Source organism: Anas acuta, chromosome 11 (genome assembly GCF_963932015.1).
Source record: "Anas acuta chromosome 11, bAnaAcu1.1, whole genome shotgun sequence".
In the NCBI taxonomy this organism is placed as follows: domain Eukaryota; kingdom Metazoa; phylum Chordata; class Aves; order Anseriformes; family Anatidae; genus Anas; species Anas acuta.
Genome location: NC_088989.1, coordinates 3,343,085 through 3,359,982, shown reverse-complemented (window position 1 = coordinate 3,359,982; position 16,898 = coordinate 3,343,085). Strand labels below are relative to the sequence as shown.

Below are 16,898 nucleotides of genomic sequence, written 5' to 3'. Positions count from 1 at the left end.
TCCTTGTATTTGGCTGCAGAACCTTGCCATGGCAGATGTTATGACTCAGAGCAGACGAGAAGATTCAGACTGCTATTTTTTTCCTTTTTTTTTTTTTTTCTTCATAAGTGGCTTGCCCCCAGGCATGTTTTGACAGGGGAGATATCATTTCAAATTAGAATGTGAATGTGGAGGCTTTCCAAAGCTACAAATTGCAGATATTTCTCAGCATGACTCAAAGAAAAAAAAGTGTTGTGCATGCTGATGGTTTTCTGTGGTGGGGGTTATTGCTGCGGTGTAGCTCTGGTGGTTAAAGCCATAGTTTATTGCTTTGTTACAGATTTGGACATGAGAGACAGTGTCCACAACTGATCTGCTTTGGTTTCGTTCTTTTAATAACCACTTTCCTTCAAGCACTTGCTACTTTGATCATTTCTGTTAATTTTTTCCTAATTGATGTCACAGGTAGGGTAGAAATAGAGAATGTACTGAAATACTAGTTTTGATCAAGAAACACAGGGGAGGGAGGGGGGGGAAGTGAGGAGGAAAATGAAATGATGTGAGAATTGTATGAGGCCAAACAAACGTGTGAAGGAAATAGTGAATGGGTCTGGGCTGGAATTGGCAAGGGATTCTCAGCTTTCCCAATGCCTCTCTTTGTCAGCCCCCAGAAATTATAGAGGAAAGTCATTGTGTTTCAAGAAAGCAAACCTTGGGATAGTTTCAAGGCTTATGGGATTGGAAGAGAAGGAAGCAGGGAAAGCTTTTGTAAAGAAAACCCACAAGTATATTAGGTAGGTCAAGATGTATATATTAATATTTGATAAAACATTGCTTCTGTAAGCATCATCAAAGCCAACTTGGAAGAGGTGTTTTTTTCACTGACCCAAAGACATGAGGGATCTGACTGTTTCATGTATGCCCCATGAGATCCTTGACCACTGGCTGATTCCTGAGTTTCTCACTATTTCATGAGTCATTGAATTTCTTCCAAAGCCTATCAGCTCCTTACCCTTCCAATAAGAAAATGAAAATTGGAAGATGCCAGTGGAAGAGCTAAAAGAGAGCCTGTCACTGATTAACTAAGGAAGAGAGTCACTGCCATGTGTGAGCATGTAAAAATAATACAGTCAGCAGGTAGGTGAGTGAGCATCTTGCTGCCTTCGGCTAGGCTGGGGTTGTGATCAGTGGCAAAAAAGCTCATTTCCCATACTTGTCTTAAATGGCCAGTTAAATCTGCAGCATCAGTCAGCTGAAGATATTTTAAAGATGACAAATAATTTGATCTGAAAGCAGGCAATCCAGAGGATGCTCCCTGCTGAAGACTGCCAGAGGACTTTGCAGCAAGATGATTGCTTTTCTCCCTTTTTGAAAGGGGAGCAGTGTGATGAGTAAAGGAATTCCTTTGAAACTGTGTTTTTTGCCCTATTTCAGAAAAATTAACGGAGGGAACATCTATAGTTCTGAATACCATCCTGTGAGCTATTGGTGTCTGTGATGTGTCTGACTTTTGAAGTGAGAGACCTTAATACTCCTAACACTCCAGGTCTTTCTAGCACTTTAAAGTTTTTCCTGAGTTTAAGAAAAAAACTTTTTTAACATTTTTTTTTTTTTTTTAATGAACTGAAAGAAAGAAAAAGAAACCTCAATACCTTGCCCCAATCTCTAAGTTTATGGCACAGTCATAATGGAGGTTTGGGAGCAGTTTTGCATTGTTTGAGGCTGGCATCCTTTGAGTGGGTTCTGGTTCTCTGACTACATTATCTGTCCTTTAGCTTGTCTTTCATTCTTCCCTCCTTTAGCCGCGTTTTCAGTTTTTATTCTGACAAATTCTGAAAAATTCTGACAATCCTGACCATGGCGTTTTGGTTTTAGTGCCGTGTCAGTAAAAGGATCGAGGACCCTCATCCATGGGATCTGTTAAATCACTCTTCTCCATGTAGACTCCTGGAAAACAGCAGCAGAGCTGCTCCGATTTGTAAGCAGACAGGATCTGGCCCTGTGCCTTAGCCCCAAGGTCTGTGTGTTGTTGTGGCCCATTCTGGGAGATGTGGACATTTGCTTCCTTTGTGTCTCCGTGTTCACAAGGTTTTTTCTTCTGTGCTGAGATGCAGCATAGGGAGGGAACAAGAGCGAACTCTGATAGGTTTAACCCATAATAAGTCTGATGTCCTCAGGGAGAACGGAGATTAAAGAGCCAAAATTCTCTGGGAGATTGTCACTCGCCTAATGATGATAGTCGCCTATGGCAGTTAGGGATGATATGGCTGATACTTAGCAGGGGTTGTGAACCAATTAGTCTGCTCAACAAAATACTTGGTCCATTGGGTGCAAATGTTAGGAATATTTATAGGGCTGGCTATGGATTCTGCTAATCAAATTGGAGGAAGCTACTTAGGAGACTGTCCCAGGCTCTCCAGAAGCCCTGAGATTACAAAACTGAGAGATAAACAAATGTTTGCCAGTGTAAATATTAGGACTGAAAGACTGCATTTGAATTCTTTTTCCATTTCCTGGTACTGTAAAGTCAATTACGGGGGCCTGAAGCATGCTAAAGTCAGCTTCCTCTTGGAGGGCTGACTTCAGCAGGGGCTGTCCATAGATGACCTTCTGGAAGTTGGCTTACTCCTCGTAAGCCCAGGGTGCTGTAATGTGTTTTGGACCATCCAGCCAGGAGCCCCAATGGCAGAGGATGCCCCATAAACAAGTCTAAGTGAGATGGCAGCCACACAATAATAACGCAGCACATACTAGCACATGGGTTTGCATTCATTAACTGCCTCATCTGTGAGCATTCCCATTAACTCTTTAACCCATTAACTTGCTGAATTATGACAATATTGCAAATCAATTTTGGTATCGTAATTTTGTCCATTATATTAGTAATGTCCAGTCCATTATATTAGTAATGTAGAGAGTTAATGTATCTTATATAAGGTCTAAAACACTGTAGGAGAATAAATGAAGTAATTCATCTAAATTTACAGGGTGGGTTAAAGGCTTATGAGTTTCTTTGTTGGCTTGTTTATTTATTTGCACTTCATGGTAAGTGCAATTAATAAAATCGTTTTACAGTTTCTGCCTCTGTAATCTAAGGCATCACTTAGCAGAGCCACTTCTGTTAAACAGCTAATATGATGAGAAGAAAAAAAAAAAAAAAAAAAAACAAGCAAAAAAAAAAACAAAAACAAACAACACAGGCTTCACTGGAAAAGCTTTTTGAAACCTGTGAATATTGATTCCCCAGATTTAAACTGTAAATGTGGTTAAATTTTTGTGATGTGTTTTTATTTTATTTTTTTTTTCCAGAGAATCTACATATAGAAGAACAGCTTCCAACCCTAGTACTAAACTTTAAATCAAAATATTCTGTCTTGCTCTTTTTTTTTTTTCAGCCAGGAATCAATTAGACATACAGCCATTTTGAAGTTCATGCTGAAGGTGGTATTCTCCAGTACTTATTGGAAAAATCAGACGCTAAGCTGGTGCATTTATTGCATTTTGGCAAGGTCTACACAAGAGCTTTATCTAGAGAAAAACCGAGATATTAATAAAAGTCATGCTGCAGATTATTTTTTTTTTTATTTTTTTAAAATCACATCATACTTGCTAGAACAAAAACACAAAACCATCACAAAAAAAAAAAAAAAAGTGTTCTTACAGCACCTGTATAAAAGCTGTCTTTGTGCTGCTGCTATTCTGGCTGCAAGTGCTTTTAAGTACACTGGATTTCAATATGCAGACGTTATTTCTGAAGGATCTTACATACTGAAAATGGCATAATGTCTTTTTTGATCCTAAGAAGCACAATGATTATTGGTACTGATAATTGTGTTAATAGCTTTTTCTTGTTGTTCGTATGTGTATCAGAGGTGCAAAGTACTGGCAGTTAAATGGGGTAAAAATGGTCTTTTCAAGAGGAAGATCCAAGTCCGTGGAGACTCTCCAGGGATCTCATTAAAGCGCTGTTTTCTTAATATAGTGTACTGCAATAACAGCTATCAGGATCCCCACAGTGTGGTTTCCTGATAGGTTAGTTTACACAGAATTAATTGTCTAATTTTGCAAGCAACCAGTGCAGTGCACATTGATTATTTATTTATTTATTTTTAATTCTAAGTGTTGCTGTCATGGATTCTGCTTCTCATTTGGAAATAGTTTTTACATTCTGTCTTCACTTACACCATTTTGTCATATGAAATTGCGTAGGAAGTATCGCTTATTCTTCTTTGTCCTTCAACATATGAATGGTTGTTAATTTAAGCTTTATATATAATACATAGTATTTTTTAAAAAATAACTAATAGAATGCATCAGAAAAGCAAAATCAGATTTATTTTTTTTAGGCTTCTGTAGTTTAGATGTTTTGGACACAACTACTGAATAAGGAGAGTAGATTTGCCTTGTCCCAAGGTGAGCTTGGTGGCTGTGGCAAGGGAGCAGTAAAGGAGCAGGAGCCTGAACAGAACAAAGGACTGGCGAGTTGCAGCCACTTGATGCAGAAGCATATAGAAATGTATTTGAATAAAGTCTGTGCTGTGAATTTGGCTTGAACAGGATTTTAAATGTATCTCAGCCTGCCTTTCTAAAATGGAGTTCTTGAAATATGACTTGCACATGAACAGTAGATTTCCATCCCATTTAGCTGTGTGAGAAAGATGGAGCGATGCAGAATATTCTTCAGCTGGGTTTGGGCAGGATGGCTGCTAAAAACAACTGCTGGTCTGAACCATCTGCTAAAAAATGCCTTCCAGCTTGACTTGTCAGTGCTGTTGTCCTCGGGAGATGGCTGTCCTCTTACCTGCTCAGGCTCATGCAGGGGGGGAGATGATGATGGGCTCGTGCTGATTCCTCACCCCCTGGACCTGGCTGCCTTCCTGCAGCCTGCTGATATGCTTACCCCAAGGAATGAATGACTTTGCTCTGCGTGGGCTGTCACAAACTGCAAACAACTGTGCTGAAGCTATCGGTATTCACTTGTGACCAACACATTGGCTAGAGCAATTGGTGGCCACCTCCTCACCTGGTGTAAACTAGAGAAGCTGTGGGAGTTGATAGCTAAAAGAGAGCTTTCTGCACGGATGGCTAGGAAGCAATATAGGAGGCAGGCAGTGAGCACAGACTTGATATTAGCTGGAGGAAACATGGGAATACAGAGACAGCTGGAAGAGAGAAGACCTGAAGGTTATAGGAAGCTATGCAGAAATAAAAGTCCTGTCCCGAGAGCATGAGTGTGTGGCTGCTTGGGTACCTGCTGTCCTAGTGTGGTGGCTTGTTTAGGGGTTATTAAAGCATCCCCTGTTTCTATCGGATGAATGATTGAGGAGGGAGGGAGGGCTGAGGAGTAGGTCCCCGCCACTCAGGTTAGGAGTTCAGGCCAAGAAGATCCTTGAGCCAGGAGTGAAATGATGGGAATGTAAAACACTTTGATTAATAAAAGTCTGCAGGGAGAGAAGGGCAGCAGCACCAGCTGAATGAAAGGGCAGGTTGGGATAGCTTATTTGGAGGGGGAAAAAACAGTAAGTGTTGGAAAAGCACATAATTCAGATGGTGTGCATATCAACGCTTGGATTTAGTCTTTCATTTATTATCACATGGAACATCCTCCAAGATGAGCAGGGCTTTTCCTGTTAAAAGTGAGCATTTTGAACAACACTGCTATGTTCATTGCCAGCATGTCTTGGAGGGGAGAAATAGGAAGTCAGTGAAAGGTGAAGTTACTTTGCCTCCTCATTCCTTGCCTTTTTATCTCTTGCCTCTATTACAGACATTAAGGTGCAGTGTACTCTGAATTTATAACACCATAGCTATTCCAGATTACTTCTGGAGATGGGCTTATGTCTCCACATGACACCATGTAGGAAAAAGTCCATCTACTAGCTGTGGTATCAATCCAACCTACCAGGTGAATGAGCTGTCTTTATCACACCAGATGAGCATGGCTGTTCTCAGATAGGACTGAATATGTTGCATGCATTGGCCTTGACCAGATGAGAGGTCATTCTCTGTTTTTAGGCACCTGAAATGTGAGTGTTGCACCATCCTGTCAGGTCCTGTGATGGGGATTTGATGGCGTGCAGAGCTTTTGAGTGCTGTGTCCCATCCTGGCACCATTGGTAATGTGCATATTGTTCTGGTGTCAATTGTTATCTCAGAGTGTTGACATCATATACGAAAGAACACTTAAACAGGTCTCTCTCCATTAAAAGATGAATTCCCGACACAATTGAAGTCAATGGGGCTTTTGTCACTGACTTCAATAGGTCTCAGCTTCCACCTCATGACTCCATGGGAAGAAGAATAAATTGCTGCCGAAAATGCAACTGCCTCTGACATTCAGTGGGAAAGGATAATTAGCAGTCAGTCACAGAGCTGACATCCTGGTAGTCTGATGAATAATAGAACTGAGTACAAGTGATATGTTGTCTTCCAAGTGGGTAAAATGATTTTTAGCAGATTAGCATGAGTGTAGGCAGCCAAGAAATATGGTATGAAAACCAAGTGTGAGATGAGTCCTAGACAGTAAGCATCAACTTTTCAGTCTGTCTGGCCTCTGACACATACCACGTAGTTTTATATAAACACTACAGCAGGAAGATGTTGGGGATCAAGAAGACAAAATCTTGTTAAGAGACTTTGTTGTTGTTAGGTTGGAATTAGTACTCTCAGAAGAGCATAAGTGAGACTTCAGTGAATATCTCCCTTTTTGCTGCTTGTCAAAAATACTGTTGGAACAGGTGGGGAGATGGCTTGGTCTGTGTTGTAAGGACAGTGGTATGAGGCTGAAGGACTATGGGCTTGTGCAGCTTCCATACGTTGAGGAAACACTGGTTTGGAAAGCCTTTTCTCCAGCAGAGGAGCAGTTAGATCAGCTGATGTGGTGGACAAAACCAGGTGCTGAATCTGTAGGTCTATACCATTTGAGGAAAATGAACAATCAAAGCAAGAAGAAAGCAAGCCCAACGTAGTTTTAATCTTTAGTTTCAGTCTGTAGTTGGTCTTAACACTGCATGCAACTTTGTGAGAGCATAAAGGCAGCACTGTACTGCCGCAGCTTTCAACTAGGCCTGTTTATGCGTTGTGATTTGCAAAGCTATTGACTTCGTATTCTTTCATGTTCTTTATGTTCCCTTCTGTTTTGATGTTATCATGCAGTCATCTTAGCTACATATTAAACAAGAGACTACTTCAATATAAAATGATCAAAGGGGTAAGGGAACACGGGGTCATAAAGAATATATGGGGAGCTATGGGAGAGTGATAAGTTGAATTTAAAGGCTTTTTCAAGCTGCTTAATTCCTGCTTAGATTGTTGGTGCCACCAATAGGCAACAGTCCTTTTCTTTAAATCTTTTACCAAGGATTGACTGGCAGAATTGTGGTTTTACATGGGGCTTAGAGAGTAAAAGGCCACCCTGAAGGTCAAGCCCTAGGAGATTTCCTCTAAGAGCTCATTGATTTTACTGGATTTTGACTTGAAAAAAGACCACTCCTTCCTCGATCTGCAGCTTGGATACAAGTGCCTCAGTATGTGCCAACACAGAAGGCAGGAGCAAAAGTGTAAGAGCAGAAAAAAATGAAGATACTGTGGAGTGGACAGACAATGATTTCACTTTCTTGCTTGTCTGATTCAGACTAGAGATATTATTAGCTACTGGTCCATGAAAAAAGAAAGTATTATTTTATCGTTTTCAGAAATGGACTGTATTAACAGTAAAATTGGGCAGAATAAAGATTTATAGTCACATCCTCAGCTTGAGTAAACAAGCAGAGGAGATCTTCTTGTAATGGGGATAGAAAGGTTCACTGCAGCTGAGGAACCAGGCTGTAAATACTGCGGGTCTGTTTTTTGACATCTATAACTGAATGCATGGTTGCAGTGAGTAGGTGCATATGCATATAACTAACATTATTTTGCACAAAAATTGAATAAGCATATTTTGCCTCTCAAACCTCATTAAAATATTGGCTTTGTAAGTTGCCCAGTGCTGTAGTGATTAGCAAAATGAATCTGAAAGCCTACCCCATAAGCAACCTCTGTATTTGCACTATTACCTACTCCTGTGATATTTCAATCTGATTCATTAGAAAAATTAGCATTTTTATGGACTAATTAGGGAAAAATGTTGCTTGTACTTTTTCTGATGTGCAGTGATTTTTCACAGCTTACTGAAACCAAATAGAAGTGAAACATCAATTCTCTCAGGGAAGGGGGAAAAAAAAGGAAAAGAAAAAAATGATTACTCAAATTAACTCAAAAGATTGGGGAGATTAAAAAAAAAAATTAAGATCAGGTTAGATTAGTATAATATTGGCAGTGCCTACAGTTTTTGAATTCAAAACTCCAGATCTTTCAGCTGTTTTGGTTCTTCAGACATCCATATATTTTAAAAGCTGTCAGTCATTTACCATATTTTTTGTGACAGTAGCAAAATGAACAGTAATGAGCATGAATAGTAATGAGTGTGTTATTCAGTATCTATAAATACAAATTGATTTTTATTGTAAGTTTTAGTCCAAATACAGTAGTTTTTCTCTTCTTTTTAAAACCAAAGTCAGGATTTACTAAACCATAGCTGTTCATTCAAACATGTCTTACTTTTTATCATATTCCACTAATGAAGCACTTGCTTTTGAAGTTTAATTCTAAATATGCATGTGCATCACTTGTTCTTGCTCACATTCTCCATTTGCCAGGAGGGTAAAAAATGGGTATTTGTGACTAAACATCTGAGGTTGTCTTTTTGCAAGTGAAGTCGTCTTTTCTTCTTAGAAGAGGAATAGCATTATTTTAATCAATGCAGGCATCTCCTGTTTTGATTGTTACTTTTTGATAATGATCTTGATTTACAGAGACACAACAGTGAACCTCCCATTTTGGGCTTCTGTGAAGAAGGCAAAATCTCCATCTCACACAGACGGCACAAGTTCAATTAGGCATTTTGGTGTCATGGGAGGTTGATCACGATTTAATTGGCTCCAGCTGACTGGCTTTTAGGCCATGATATTCTTCACCAGCAGTCGGATGCTTCTCAAATATGTATGGATTTTTTAATTTTATTTGAAAATATTGCATAAACGCAGAATAATTATTTCCAAATGCTACTTTACAAGTGAATTCTCTGCATTAAGTATAAGTGAAGGAGAAACCATTAAAATAGAGTAATAATTAGTGTTGGAAGGGACTGTTGGAGGTCATCTGGTCCAACCTTGTGCTGAAAGTAAGGCCAACTTTGAAGTTAGATTATGTTGCTCAGGGTTTTGTCCAGTTGAAAACAGTAATTATCCTCTCTGGATTAAACAAACACAGTTCTCAACCTCTTCTCATACATCATGTGCTGAAGCCCACAATTATCTTGGTCCCCTCTGCTGAATTTTCTGTTGGTTTATCAATCCACTACTGACTCTTATTCAGCCATGGTCATGGGCAGCCTGACAGCAGGACTCGCCAGTAAAGACTGAGTGAAAAAGAGCCACTAAATTCCTTATCCTTTTCTGTACCCTTTGTCAGCAGTTCTGTTGCCATGTTCAGGAGGGACTTGCTTTTTCCTTGATTTATTTATGTATTTATTTTTCTGAAAATGTACCTATGAATGAGCCTTTCTTACTGTCTACCCCATTCCTTATCAGTTTCAACTCTGCCTGAGCTTTGGCTTTCCCAGTTCTACTCCTGCAGGTCTGGGCAAGGGTTATTTAGTGCTCCTGGGCAGGCTGTCCTCACATCCACCTTCTGTTCACGTTCTTTTTGTGTTTGAGCTCAGCCAGGGATTCCACGTTCAGCCAAGTCAGCCTTCTGCCACGTCTGCTCTGCTTCCTACTCATCAGGTGGATCATTCTTGTGCTTCGAGGAGGTTTTCCTCGAAGATAAAGGAGCTCCCCAGTACTTTTCCCCAGAGCAGTTGTCCCTGGTATTACACCTGCTAGTTCCCTGAGCAAGCCAAATTCTGCTCTTCTGAAGTCAAGCATCAATATTTCTTTGATATGCTTATGAAATCTAGGTTGCATGTGCATCATCAGTTGCCGTTTTAGCCGATATCATGGTGATTAAAGGCCCCCCAGGATAATCAGGGTGTTGAACTGTGAAGACCAAATAAAGCTGTGTCCTCCTCCACTTCTTGATTGGGTGACTGGCAGCAAATACCTGCAGCAGCAGCAGCTTTGTTGGCCTCGCTGCTTCTGACCCACACTGACCCATAAGCATTAGCTCTCAACCACCCCATCATCTGTTTCACAGCAGAGCTCTGAGCATTAACATCAATGGAAAAAAGTCTTGAAGAATAAATCTCACTCATTACCCTCTTCTGAGGAAAATTCTGTTTTTTTTTTTGTTTTTTTTTTTTTTTTTGAGCATGGGCTTTTGCAGGTTTTAATCCTCTACTGTTCATTTTCCAGTAGAAACATATGTTTTTGCTGATAGACAAAAAAGAAAGGAGAAAAAAAACACTCTTATTGAAACTGTATTTGACTCTAAGCATTTGTAGTACCACAGTAACTTAAACATAAGCTGAGTAACCTCTCTGGGTGGAGGATTGTGGGCATGAGGTCTTTTATGCAGATGTGTGGACAGAAGGAGTTAATAGCATGCTCTATGTCCTAAGAGTCAATGTAAAGAATTCATTGAACTGGCTGATGTGTTTTTCAGTTGTACTTTTCGCTTTGCACTTTCAGCATTTCAAAAGTAGCAGTACTGAAGAGGCCCATCGTGACCTCAGTTGTCTCCCGTGTTAATGAAATGCCCTATGCTGTTGCTTATTAGTTAGGCCATTAGCCTGGGACTCGGAAGTGTTATTTCTGGCTCTGCAATTATCCTACTGCTGCAATTTCCCTATCTGAATTGAGGGTAACAAAGCTTTCCTTCTTTGTCAAGTGCTTGGAGATTTGCTGACAAAAAGTGCTATATAAGGGTTAGATATTGTTATGGGAACAAGTATCACTTTGTTTCCATGGCTTGAACGTCTTACAAGCAAGCAGAGAGCTGATGACCAACACAGGATTAGAATTCAACAAATTGGTTATAATGAACAACTTCAGTCTGTTGATTTTATCTTTATGTTTGAAAGTCAGTAATTTTTGTAAGTCAATCTCCAGAGATTTTTTTTTTTTAATCTATATTATTTGCTAGTTGGATTTGGAAACCTTTTTAGTTTGCCTTTTTTTTTTTTTTTTTTTTTTCATTGCTTTGCTTATTTTAAATGCTAAATAAGTTGCTTAGTAGTTTGTACAATTGCTAGAAATCTGAACATAGAATTGCATGTCAATATTGGACATTTTTTCAGTTGCATTCAAAAGGCATTTCTTGAGGGGGACAACTGAAATCTACAGTTTAACAATGAAGAATCTTTACAACAGGATAAAAAAAATAATTTTTCTTCATTAAAATTATCCTCTAAATCTCTTGTGAGCAGTGCAGCAGCAAAAGATGCTGATTTAAAAAAAAAAAAAAAAAGTTTCAAAAGCTTTTATACATTGTCTGCAGTTAGCCTCACAAGTTAATCCTTTCTGATTCATTCTCAGTTGTCCTATAACTGTGTTGTAGTGATGAAAAGCATCCTCAATTAAATTTGTGCATGGCCTGACTACAATTTTTAACCGGAAAACATTAGGGAAATTGTTTATGAGGTGATGTAAAGAAAAATTCCTTCAAAAACACTGTGCTGATTTATCCTAGTTGAAGACTTTTTCCAGCATTTCTGAGAAAGACTGGGTATTTTGGCACTTGACTGTGCAAAATTGAAACCTATTTTTTTTTAATGTGGAAAACACAGAACTAAGTGTTTTAGAAGTGTTATTTCCTGAAACTCCAGTGTTGTGACAGAAATGAATGTGTTGTATGAAAAATAATGGATTATTTTATTTATTTATTTATTTTTAGCCAGCATGTAGGTACTTGTGATGCTGCGTTACTGGTTTAGGAGCAATCCTGTTTTCAGCTTGCGTGGCATTCAATTGCACATACGCCTTGTTGAAGAGCCCAGGGAAAGGTTGTAATGCGGAGATATGTTGTGTATTAGAAGGTTATTAAAATCAAGTGTAAGTGCACTCTATGCCTTGGGGATTTGAAATGCAAAATCATTCTAACTAATAAGCAGATACTAAGTGTGCCAAATTTTACCCCAAGGTACGTGCAGGCTCTTGTGATAGCTTGGTTGAGCTCACTGACTTTTATTGACTATCAGGATTTAGTGACCCGGGAGGGAAATATTGACAGAGGTGATTCCTAGCAGTCACAATTTTCCTTAAGGGACGATAACACCTGGTGTTCGCTGTAAATTTAAAATCAATACATTCATGTGTGTCATGGCACGGGGTTTAACCGCTGAACATCTACCTACTGTGATCCTGTGGCAATGCTCTATATGAGATCTGAGTGCTTTTTACAGACCTTGATGTTGTCTTTAGGGAAAAATATCCATCATGTTGTGAAAAGCCCATGAGAAAGTGCATGTGCATGTGTATGCATCAGCCCTTACATGTGTGTTAGAGCCAAGTTGATTTCTTCTGGTAACCATTGTAACAGCTTTTAACACCATACTTCTCTACTGCTAAGGTCCCTACAGAGCTGAATTATGTACTGGTAACGAGCTGTAGTGTTTCATGTGCCTGAATAGTCATGGGCCAGAATCTGGCCCAATAAGCTTGATTTATGAAAACTTGTTCATGCTTGCCTTCTTTTATAGGTACAGTAAATCACAGAAATTGTTGGCTAACGTGGTGTGATGGTCTCAGACAGCTGTGATTGGTATTTCAAGGTTCTCTTCATGTTATGGTAGCCCCTTCAGTAATAAATAAATAGATATTTGAGAAACTTGCAATGTTGTGTTTGCGGTAATTGGGAGCAACCATAGTCTAAAGGTGAGAATGACCCAAAATGACCCAAAACACTTTTTTTTTTTTTTTTTTTCTTAATGGGAAAACTGAAATATTGGCAAAACAGGTCTTCTAAATTGATCATCTAAATTTCACTGCTTTGAAATTAGTACTTTTCTACTGTTGCTAAAAATGAAATAGTCATTATTTAAGAAGGAGGAAAGATTACTGTTGTATAGGCTTTTTTTTCAACAGTGCTACAGCTTTGTTAGGTTGTATTTATAATACCCAGGGGTAAAATTATGTCTAAAAATGTTTGTTTCTTAAATGATTAAGAGCTCCTTCCCTCTCTTGATCTTTTTTTATTTTTTTTTCAGCCCATATCAAATTCGTGTACCTGGTATTAGTTTGAAGCTGTCATTACAAATACTTCCCTTAGCACATGTGCTTCTAGTGTCGAATCCAGCCCCCCACTCACTCCAAGGACAGCAATCTTTTACTGTGACTGCATTTTGCCCATTTCATACTGGGATATTTTCCAAGCAGGTTAATGCATCTTTTTATTGCTTGAAAAAATGTCTTCTTCCAAATATCTTTTGCAATTAATGTGCAGAACTGGAGCTTATTTCTCATCGTCACTTGCACTGGAGGTGATGGGAAGGCTGGCCAGGCCATGCTGGGCCCTTTCATCCTTTTGCCACCTGTGTTTCACACACCGCATTCTGCAATAGGATAAATGCTTGTGGTTGGCACCGATCGATTGGGCTCAGATGAGATGTGATGAGAATGCTGCTGGGTGAGCAAGTTGGCTTCTGCAGGGCTTTGCTGCAGGGAAGTGGCCAAGGCTGCCTCAGAGCTCCAGCCTGAGCAGCCCTCCCCTCTTCTCACACAGGGTGGCTCTGCCCAGTCCTCTGGGCCAAAGCTGGCCGTTGTTCCCCTCAGTGAGGTGGGGATTTGCAGCAGGCACGGTTCAAGCAACGTTTCCATATTTAGGTTTACTTTTTGAGAAGCCTGGCTTGGAGGCTGGTACTTCATCGATTCACACGTCTCTTAGAGAGAAACGGATGGCTGAGCAGGAAGGTCACTTTGCAGCGGGGCCTACACATCCCTGCCCCAACCTGTTCCTCCTCTCCAGCCAGGAGTGGAGGAGCCCAAGGAGGTGCCCGTGCCATCTGCACTGTGACCGGAGGCAGCGGGCAGCGCAGAGACTGAGCAGCCACAGGGTAGCTCGACACAGGGGACAGAGATGTCTCAAAGCTGTTTTTGTGCCCTGCTGCTTTTTCCCTTCTCTGCACAGAGCTGAAATTCTGAAATTCAATGTCAAGCGCAGCGAGGGACCAGCTGAATGAATAAAAGTGTGAACTGCATTCCCTCACGTGGCAATCTGTCAGCTCTTCTGGAGAACAGGAAGGCCGAACTTGCAGGCTGTACTTGCAGACTGCAATAACAATAAAATGCCATTGGGAAGTACGTGGCAGAAGCAGCACTGGGTATCCAGATGGACATGCAAATCCTTTGTGCATGCATACAGAGAAAGCAATATCCTAGTTTTATTTCTCATCTTTACAAATTCCAGCAGACTTGCAAGGCCAGGGCACCTAACCTCTGTGATTCTGGCCACAAGGTCTCCAGGACAATTGTTGTGAATCCCAATTTATAAGGCTGCTTATTTTTAACCTGTAGTATATAAGGAATGAAAAAACAAACAGCCAGTTTAAAAACAACAACAACAACAAAAAACACAAAAAAAAAAAAACAACGAAAAAAAACCAGCCAGTTAAATTCCCAATGTAGACCGTGAAACATTTATTTTTATTAAGACATACTTTGTTTCACTAATGCTTTCTTTTCTACTGTAATGCTAAATTCAATCATTTCAGGACTTGTGCAGCTGCAAATTTGCTGCAGCTTTGAACAATCTTTGCCTAAGCAAGGGAAGCAGGCAGCATCAGTGCCTGTTGTGTGGCTGCCACGTGGGAGGAATGACAGAGCTTTCCTACAGGCAGCACCTACTGGACAGAAAAGCCTGGGGGTGATGGACTTTGACCACCAAGTCATGAGTCTTCCTTTATGTTACAGAAGAGACTTGGGCAAAATTGTGGGTCACCTTCCCCAGGTGATGCCCATTGCCAGGAGCTGGGAATGGCAGTGTTACTGTGTGGAACAGTGGGTTTGAGATGGAGCAGCATTGTGGGGATTTATGGTCAACTTAGTGCCTTCAGTAGGATGTTCCTGATGCTCTCTGATGAAAGTCAAGAGTGATACCATTTGGCAGTCTGTGAGCTGAAGCTGCAGTAGTTGCACCTGAGCACTGAAAGTACCCTGCTTGTACTCTGCCCTTCTAATGCTAAATATTTTTTTGTGTGTATGTTTGGGGAATGCTGAATTCTCACTGTAGGTTTATACTATGCCTGAAACAACAAGACCAGCTAAAAGTTGGCTGGCTCTGATAAACCCAATAAAAAATACCAAATGACATGGACTGAGTTCCTAACATTGCTTTTTTTTTTTTTTTTTTTTTTTTTTTTTTATCAAGCTCACCTATACTTTTCACTGTAAGAATTTCTTATATAACTCCTTTCCTTCAGCCTGTGAGCTCTATTTATCCTTCCTCTGTTCACACAGCCCACTGATAACTTCAGTCCTCCAGACCTTCTCTCCAGGAAATTCTATTAAGATTTTCTCTGAGCAAAAGTGTGTAGCCCTTCAGAATTCCTTTATCAAGCCTGTTTTTTCCTGTTATGGTTTGCCTCTGCTTTTTTTTTTTTTTTTTTTTTTCATGGATAGCTGTAATTTAAAGCTTACTAGATCGATAAGTCCAAGATGCACCATGTAAGTGGGAGAAGCTGACAAACAGCTGGTAAAGACTGGAGACAGCTGATTAAAAAGAAGGCTGGTATAAAGCTTCTGAGCTACTATTCTCTGTCGTGATTTCTGAGTTAGATTGGAGAAAAGAAAAAAGAGGGGAGAGGAGAAATTGTAATTTCCTTCTCCCTCAGAGTCCATAATTAAAATAGTGGTGACTTTTTTTTTTTCATGTCTCTAAATAAAAAGTAGATGATGATGATTATTATTTTATTTGGAGAAGCTGTTTTAATCAATTGCAAGTGAATTAGCTTAATGTAGAGGTAGCTGGGTAAAATGTAATGGCAGGAAGTCTAGACTTGCTGTAATAACAGCATCTCTGGTCTTGAACTCTGAATCTGTTCCTGTGATAAGCTAAAATCTTGGCAATAGCCTCTGTTTTACAGTTTTACAAAGTAGGGATTTTCTACTCTTGTTTTGCAAGCCCTGGTGAGTGTGCATGGGACTGGGCTTGGGCTTGCTTTGTCTTCTAGCTGAGGCACGTCTCCCACTCCTCGGACTGGGCTTGGCTTGGCTGTACCCAGCTGGCACAAGCTGTAGATCAGGCAATTTGTGTTTGGCATCACAAGCTGCAGTTGCATTTCCTTGGGAAGGTAAAGACGCTATAAAGGGCTGAGTGTGCTGCCAGCAGGAAAGTAAACATTTCTAAGCTAAAGTCTCAGTAGGTGTTGAGAAGGATTACAGTGCAGCTGGAAGTAGAGCTGAGGTTCCTAAATCACTGTAGAGCTTAAGGAAACATTTTCTGTGCATGTCAGAAACCGTAATTTATTGACAAACAGGTTGAACTCTAAAAATGCTAGTGAATTGTGGTTCAGTGAAATTGCATGCTTATTTTGGCAGGGAGGTTCATATAAATGTGTTGTATCTGCCCACAAAGCAGAAACTAAATGAAAGATGGGAGATGTGTTTGACAATAAGCATAGACATACATCCGTGTATGCTAAATTTGGCGATATATTCCAAAATACCAAAGAGATGTTCCAATATGAATTTGAAATGCTGTGGGAAAGGAGGTGCATGTGCATGTGTGTGCTTTGGGAAAGGGTTTGGGTCTGTCTGTGGGGAAATAAGTCTGTCTGCAACTGGTGAAATGAGACCAGATAAAGAGATTATCAAGTAGTGACAAGAAAGAAAATAGGTTAGATGAATTTCTTTTTATCACTTCTTTCCCCTTAAGACATCTCACTGAATATCTTTTCATTCATACAAAGAGTCTTGAAAGAAAATCACTTTTAAAGGTGACCCACA

The 16,898-nt window shown here is 39.9% G+C and overlaps 1 protein-coding gene across 10 annotated transcripts in view; it reads left to right on the top strand.

Annotated features, from left to right (window-relative positions):
* Positions 1–16,898, top strand: part of CHL1 (cell adhesion molecule L1 like) — a 125,732-nt gene that overhangs the window by 13,936 nt on the left and 94,898 nt on the right. Inside the window, exon 1 of one of the 10 annotated variants that reach the window (XM_068694321.1) lies at positions 15,971–16,079. The exons of the other annotated variants lie outside the window; for them this stretch is intronic. The gene's annotated coding sequence lies outside the window, so the exon portion shown is untranslated. Of the gene's footprint in view, positions 1–15,970; positions 16,080–16,898 lie in introns of those variants that run through there. 10 annotated transcript variants of the gene reach the window in all.